Source organism: Ptychodera flava, chromosome 22 (genome assembly GCF_041260155.1).
Source record: "Ptychodera flava strain L36383 chromosome 22, AS_Pfla_20210202, whole genome shotgun sequence".
NCBI lineage: Eukaryota > Metazoa > Hemichordata > Enteropneusta > Ptychoderidae > Ptychodera > Ptychodera flava.
The window spans coordinates 25,368,180-25,375,738 of NC_091949.1; the positions used below are offsets into that span (position 1 = coordinate 25,368,180).

The 7,559-nt window shown below is 38.3% G+C and overlaps 1 long non-coding RNA gene across 1 annotated transcript in view; it reads right to left on the bottom strand.

Annotated features, from left to right (window-relative positions):
• The window catches only part of LOC139123046 (uncharacterized), a 36,546-nt gene extending 34,620 nt beyond the window's left edge, over positions 1-1,926 (bottom strand). The window contains exon 1 of the long non-coding RNA XR_011549568.1: positions 1,744-1,926. This is a non-coding gene — a long non-coding RNA (uncharacterized lncRNA). The remainder of the gene's footprint in view (positions 1-1,743) is intronic.
• Between the last annotated feature and the right edge of the window lie 5,633 nt (positions 1,927-7,559).

The window sequence follows — 7,559 nt, forward strand, 5'->3', positions numbered from 1 at the left end:
AATGCCAAAGGGGTGGGCGTTCTGATAACACATCATATTACAATCAACGGGAAGAAATTATTATACCATGTCTCAAATTTAAACAATGTTTCGAGTATTGGTCAATTTGTGTACTTTTTGGCATTTATACAACATTTAGTATCTATATAGCATAAAATGAGCAAAAAATGTTCGCTTTACACTTTCTGACGTTTACAATGTTTATGGACTTTTCAGGCCAAAAGATTGAGAGCTTAAAATAGACTAGATAAAAAAAACAAACAAACAGCGAAACAACAAGGTGCTTTCATTAAAACCGAAATCTCCCTCTGGTTAGGTTGTAAATGAATCTGCGACATTTTTACCAGGAAATCGAAGTTTTGCTCTTATAAGTCAAATCTCGCTTTTTTTTTTCTCACTCGAATGAACAGAAAAGAACACAATCGCTTTCTGTTGCATATACGTATTTAGCTCATACTCTGTAATTTATGAAATGTCCCTAAAGCAGACAAGTGTTGTCAATCATGTTTGAAGTGAGAATATTTTAAACCGTGAAGAGGCAGGCCAATGTGAGGTAAATGATAAACGTCGCTGTGGACGTGCAGCCGATAAATGAAAGACGTCGCGCACATGTACTTACCGAAAATCTCGATCAGTTTGATGGATTCTCCGCGTAAAAAAACATGAGATAGCTCAATCTAAGGGCCATATCTTGGTAAATAATGAATTCGTATTGACGGAATATTGTCGCTTATTACGGATTTGTCTCCAAATTATTGAAGTTAGGGGGGGGGGGCTCGATAAGATTTAAATAATCATATCAGTTTTAAGGAAAGGCCTTACCCGTGCCGGCCATCATTATCAGTGAATTCGTGAAATTTTGCCCAATATGCAAATGAGGTCTTACTTTTGCTTGCATTTCAAATTCATACACCTCGCAGACATAGGGACAACAACAATAACTATTTCTATTCCACTGTGCAGTACTTGATGACGTATACAAGGAAATAAAATAAAAATATGAAAAATGATAAATGGTGACCAGTTGGAATGTTGTACGTTATATATGGTTCTTATGAACCCGGAAATTGCGGAACCGGAAAATGATGAGGCTCGCTGCCTTCACAGAAAAATGACACCTTTACCATCTGACAAAGCAGCAAAACATGCAAGAATACGTTTTCTTGAAATGTTTCTGAGGTGACTGGCATAATTGCAAGTTAAAAAGGAAACATTACATTTTCTTCATAAATGGGTCGTATCTGGGTATGATTCCGACAAAATTAAATAACACGTCACATTTATTTGTGGTTGCCAACGTGCCCGTCTATTTCTTACTTATGGACTGAAAGCGGTACATAACCGTGTTCCGTCGCTCCAGTAAACCTGATTTCCAAAATATCAGCCCAGTCAATAATACAGCAAAGAAACCAGCTAACTGATATTCCCACAAACCTCGTCGATACGCATAGGCTTCATGTATAGTCGGCTCTGAAAACGTCACTTCCCAAAGCCAAATGTTAAGTATGTCTTAACATTTGAAAACAAGAACAACATAAAAATTTGCGGAAAATATCGATTTTCGGGTGAATTAAATGCGAAACACCACCGTTGTACCCTCGGGAGTGAGCCTGACGTAAGTGAAATCATTAAAGCAACAATTCTGTGAACAAAAGATCGACAGCTTCGGCTTGAGGGCTGTAAATGTGGTAAAGCATGAACGTTGTATCTCCTAATATGGTATTGTACGAATAATCTCCTTACCTTAATGCAATTCAACTCAGAGTCAATGTAGGACAAAGAATACAAAGATTTCTGAAAACAAGTCCATAACTTCTGGCAGGCATGTTAAGTGAGGAACACGTTGAGTGTTCCCCGACGAATTGGTAAAATACGTATCCGGCGTTAACGGCACTATTATATGTCAACCAGATTATTCCCGTTCGACAACCAAGGCGCTTATTCGCTGGCGTTGATAAAAGCCCAAAGCAGCAGGACGCCCTTCAAGCAATCTTTCATGCTGTGATCTTTTCGTTTCGTGAAAGTTGGAATATTACTCTCATTAAAACGAAACAAACAGAATCACTTTCATTTAGCGTTTCTATGGCACAGCCATAGCAAGGACAATTTTCCCCGTATTGTGAACACCGTCATTACATGAAACTATAAAGATGTTAATGTTAAATGCTTGGCGTTGCGACAGTCGACCGGTTCATGCATGTTACCTTAGCAACCGAAATTTAGTGTAAGACTTCGCAAGTCACGAATTAAATGACCAAAGGCAATAAAACTTTGACGCATTTTGTTCACTAGGCGATAATAGCACTTGAACGACGTCGCGACGATTCGATTCTGTCTCTCATGGCGTTGCCAGCTGTCCCGACAGTCAGCCATCAGTAAACAATGAGTAGGTAATGAACAAACGCACGACTTACCGACGTATAAAATCTACACAGGTTCAGCGTACCAGGGGCAGATTTTTTCTCACTTCCGAAACGGCATTGCTATAGCTCGTTTACGGAACTCATTCAAGCTTCCATCGTCAAGGAACCGCGCTGAGAATGTGATATGCATTCAGAGGCGAGTTCCTGTCCCACGAGGTTTTTTTCATTTTCATCGCCTTAAAACATTTAAAACACACAATGAAGGTCACGTTCCACACCGTACCGTTCAGAAGTCTTTTTCACAGAAGGGCTTGCGTCTATTCTTTTCGGTTCTGGCGATCAGACTGCTCGCTGATCCGGGAAACGCAAATAGACGTCCCTAAAGCACATGACATCCGCTGGCAAATGATCGTTCATTGCTGTTAAACAAATGGTTTAAGCGAGCGTGCTGACTCTGACGAAATGTGAGTTACAGATTCAAAGTTTAGAATTTCAAATACCAGAGCATATACATATACGACAAATATCAGTGTGTGTGTCTACCTTTTGCAATAAACAGGTGCCAACAAAAACAAAACAAAAGAAACCGTTTTCCGCCTAAAGTTTCAGTCGTTCACAGCCACCCGATGAGTGTAGGCGGCTCTGCAGCCTATACGAAACAAATTTGTAGTGGAAATGTATTTTAGATTATCCTGATCAACTCAGTTGTGTGTATATATATATACATACATATATATATATATATATATATATATATATATATATATATATATATATATATATATATATATATATATATATATACTCTGATTATTGACAGAAATATCAGACAAATGTGTCTAACACTGCCCTGTGTTTAGAATCCCGCGGTAGTCATCCTAGTATTTTGAAATCCCCCATTTGTCACAACGGTAATGCATATTGCAGAAAATGCACTATCTGTGCAAGGCCGTACTTTGCATTTTTGAACACTTTCGAAGAAAGGATAAGAAAAGTATATCTGTTTTTCCGTACAAAAGTAATTATAAAACTTATCAAAGTGTACAACGATCGTTTGAATTAAAAAACAAAACAAAAAAACCCTAAACCAAAAAACAACACTGCATATGCACTCAGGTGTGGCTGTGCACCAAATGCAGAGAGATTGTATGAAAAATGTGTTTCCATTACCACTACTGTCTATCTGTCTATTAATACCCTTTTTCCAAGGTAAGCCTATAAATTCTGGTCGTCCAAATTGAACACAAGAACCGTGTGACCTGCGTGGATCCTCAGTACCTTACAATTTGTCAATTAAAGATTGCGGTGGGGCAAGGATACTCGAGTGAACTTGTGTCTTGCCGAATGCTTGATCACGACCTAAAGATGGTAATTTAATTATCAGCTTGAAGAAATGGATTTCATGGCCATCTCTCAAGGTTTGCCAAACAAGCCTGGAAGGAACGCATTAAACCAATTACTCAAAAAAGAGAAGTTTCAACGTCGACGAATTCCATCCATCCATCTGCGATACCAAAGCCGATAGGTCGCGTCGATGCTCAAGCAAACAACCGATCACGTGAGATCAAATACTCGATTTCTACCTACATCAGTGAATATGCAATTATAATTTCTATACGAACCTGGAAGTCGCGATCTCCAGTAGTTTCTGTGTGAACTACTAAGTCACATCTAAAATTACATTGCTACGAAACGCGTTTGCTGTATCTGTTCGGTTTTGCATAAAGACAATATAAAATGTATTCGCCTGGAAATAATTCAAACTTTTCACACGATTGACTCTTGCCACAAATGTGTTTGAAGTGTTTATACAGTGCAATAAATAACTGAAAAACTCGATACCGAATCACATGCATGGATTGTTTTGGTAATTATAACTAAACAAGGTAAAAGACGCATTCGTTGAATAGCACGAACTAAAATATCCGATGAGCCGTGTCCTCAGGCACATAAGAAAAAATTTAGAGTGACAATTATGCACTTTCTATCTATGTTTCATTTTAATTGAATTAATTCATATCTTTTTTTCTTTGAGATTTAAACTTATTTCGTTCGAGTGCGGGGTTGAAAATTCCCGATCGAATAACTAAATAACACTTCATTAAATACCAATCACAAAATCTAAGACGACGGTCGGTTTGCTTGCAAACTATCTTCTTAACCCTATATTTTCAGATTGATGCTGGTTTACCCCTACAGTAGCTTCTAAATCATCATTAAGCGTTTTAAAATTGTAGAAATCAAATGCACCCACTTAGTTATGTATTTCTGACGGCATTTACTCGTATCATAGATTTCACTGTCTCGCCCCCGCCTTACCGTTTCAAAGCTAACAACTTCTGACAAATTTAATGCACTCCTTTATCTCTGAAAAGAACTCGTAACGTTGCTGTAGATTAGAAATGGAACCGAACATTAAGGGAGATAATAGTGTGCATTTGTTGGAGGATATTCCGTCAGTTAAAGGTTGGACAACCTTATCACTTGAAATTGATGTGCTCATAGTTAGAATTCATGTGATTCAATTGATAACCATCATCAGGATACTATAGGCCCCGGGCCATTGATAGACTTTAAGACACCTAAAATCTTGCTAATCTTTCCCTGTCTAAAACTTCAGCATCGGCCGATTTTGAACGTGGAAAGAAAATGATCCTTTCGCCATCTCATTTTTGTGCAAATCTATTTCTTTCCAGTGGAATAAAAAGCAAGAATGGCGACCATTTTTGAATTTAAGGTTTTGGTTAACTTATTGGTTAATTTTCTTCGGTTAAATAAGAAATTTTTAGCCTTTGCAACATTGATATTATTTGCTTCAGATTGATCCGAAAACATACACAATTACCCCGAAATAATGTTTATGCATAGTTATGAGAGAAAGCACTTTGAATCTTTCGTTGATGACCCCTTACTTAAACCTTCATTTTTCGAGTTGCGTAGCGCTCTACCTGATTAGAAAGTCTGACTCGAATGCCCACATCATAGTGCGCAGCATTTTAGAGCAAAGTGAAACTGCGCCTTTTTGTCAGAAAATGTGCGAAACACTCGACATCTGCACACATACCCAAAGTTATGTTACGTATAGTCTAAAATTTGGATTGTAAGCCTTAGCACGAGCCTAGAATATGACGAGCCCTAAAAATACACTTTGCAAGCTGGGGAAAGTGACAGGCAAAATCCTGGTGAAATGCAATTAAGCAAGCCCGATATCTAAGACGGTAAATGTTTTACGAGAGGGAGTAAGTGCCGTCCCCCTGTGTCAATTTTTGAGTGTGAGCTCGTAAAAAACCCCTTTGCGAGTCGTCAGTGTCAGGAGCCTCGAATGAGAAATTTACAGCCTCTATACTATAGCTACATATACTTTCGTACTGTCGCAAACTTTGTCGATTTCTTTCGAGTCGGATTAACATACGACGGCAATTTGCCTTAACCTGCATTTCAATTAATAGGATTATCATTGTTTTCATGTTTCCAGACATCCTGAGCCCGTCGGCCAGTGCGCCCTTTCGGGTGCAGTAACCAATTTGCGGTAATATTCAGCGGTATTAGACCGTGTTGGAACTACCTTGTAATGCCGCGAAATTTGCTATGAGTCGGCGGTGATGTATAACACGACACAATGTTTAGTCAGTTTTACAAACCGAATTGTCACGCCTTGCGTAAATAATGCAAAGAAAGAATATATTTTAGTCAATCAACTCTTCGTGCAAAGACTCGAATACGACTTCATCGCTGTAAAGTTTCTCAGTTCAATGAATTAATTGAGTCCCAACTGGAAACTCGCAATTGTCCCTTGGATAAAAGGAAATATACGCTCTTGCGTATTCATATCTCGAGCAAGCACTCTATGGTCTGTGATTCCAAAGATTGTGACTGAAACCTCTAACAAATCAAAAGTTAATACATCAGTGTTTATTTTGAGGACTGCATTCAATGCACGCCGTCATTGGACTGTTATTTATTTTAATGTGCATTACCCATAAAATTTGTTCGCCACACGCAAATAACGGGGCTCAGTGTTGAAGTCAATTACGCCTACATGTTTTAGCCCGAGTCTGTACATGTGATTCTTTGCCGTAAAATGACGTCATTGGCACCCAAAACAAATACTAATTTGGCACTGTATGACTATCAAACAAATGAATATTTTCTCAAAGTCGCCGCCTTTTGCATTTTTGAGGTTTGCAAGATAAAATTTGATTTTACTTTCGCCTTTTTAAGGTAGTACATCCGTGTCTCTAAATTGAAAGGCTTAAACTTTTGATCAAACTTTTTGTAAAAAAAACCTTTAAACCATTCCCTTTCGCAACCAAGAATAAACCAGTGTAAGGCATAATACAAGAGAAACAAATAACCCAATATTTCCCAACACTTGGAATTCAAAATGGCCTCCGCCCCTGTGTTAGCTCAACTGGCAAAATCAAATTTTCGATTGTTACGCTAGTGAAAACTTTTGTCACCAAATAAGCTTTAAAGTGAGCCCCCAGATGTGGTAGACCACAACGTATTGAAAACGTGTGAGAGTCGGGATATCTGTCACCGAGGGGCATTCTACCTTAAAGGTATACTTTCACCTGTTCCAATTTTGCCACAGTTATCATGGAAAGAGAAAATCTAACCAATCACAGATTTTAAGCGGGTGGCCACTTTTTAAAAACAGTACCCTCATATGTGCATTTTGAATACCAAGGAACGCCCCTTTGACCATATATGTGCATATTTAGATTTCAGGTGACTGTATACATTTAATAACACCGGCCTATGCTGCATGTGTGTTAAATATCTCCCCTTCTCGTACTACTCGTAGTGATATTTGGGTAAGTACAAATGTCACCGCCAGGTAAAAAAGCCGTCACCACAGCCATTGCCAAGCCGCAATTACAAAGCATTGCCGTGCTATATGGCCGAACAAAAAATGTGCTGTTCCGATGACCCGACCTAGTGGCAACCATATTTTTCAGCTGCTGAGCCTAAACTTTTTAGAACTACGTAAACACGGAAGTAAAAAAAAAAAAAAGAAAGAAAAAACCGTAAAATCACGCGTTCGTCACCTGGCATTTGATTTTTGCTTGAACGAGGATGTCTTTTATGTTTATATTCCTTTTATATGTATGATACATTTTTCTGGAAATGTTTTGGCCAGTGTTTGACTGCCCTGAACCACTGAAAAAATGCATATTTAAATATAAAAATGTT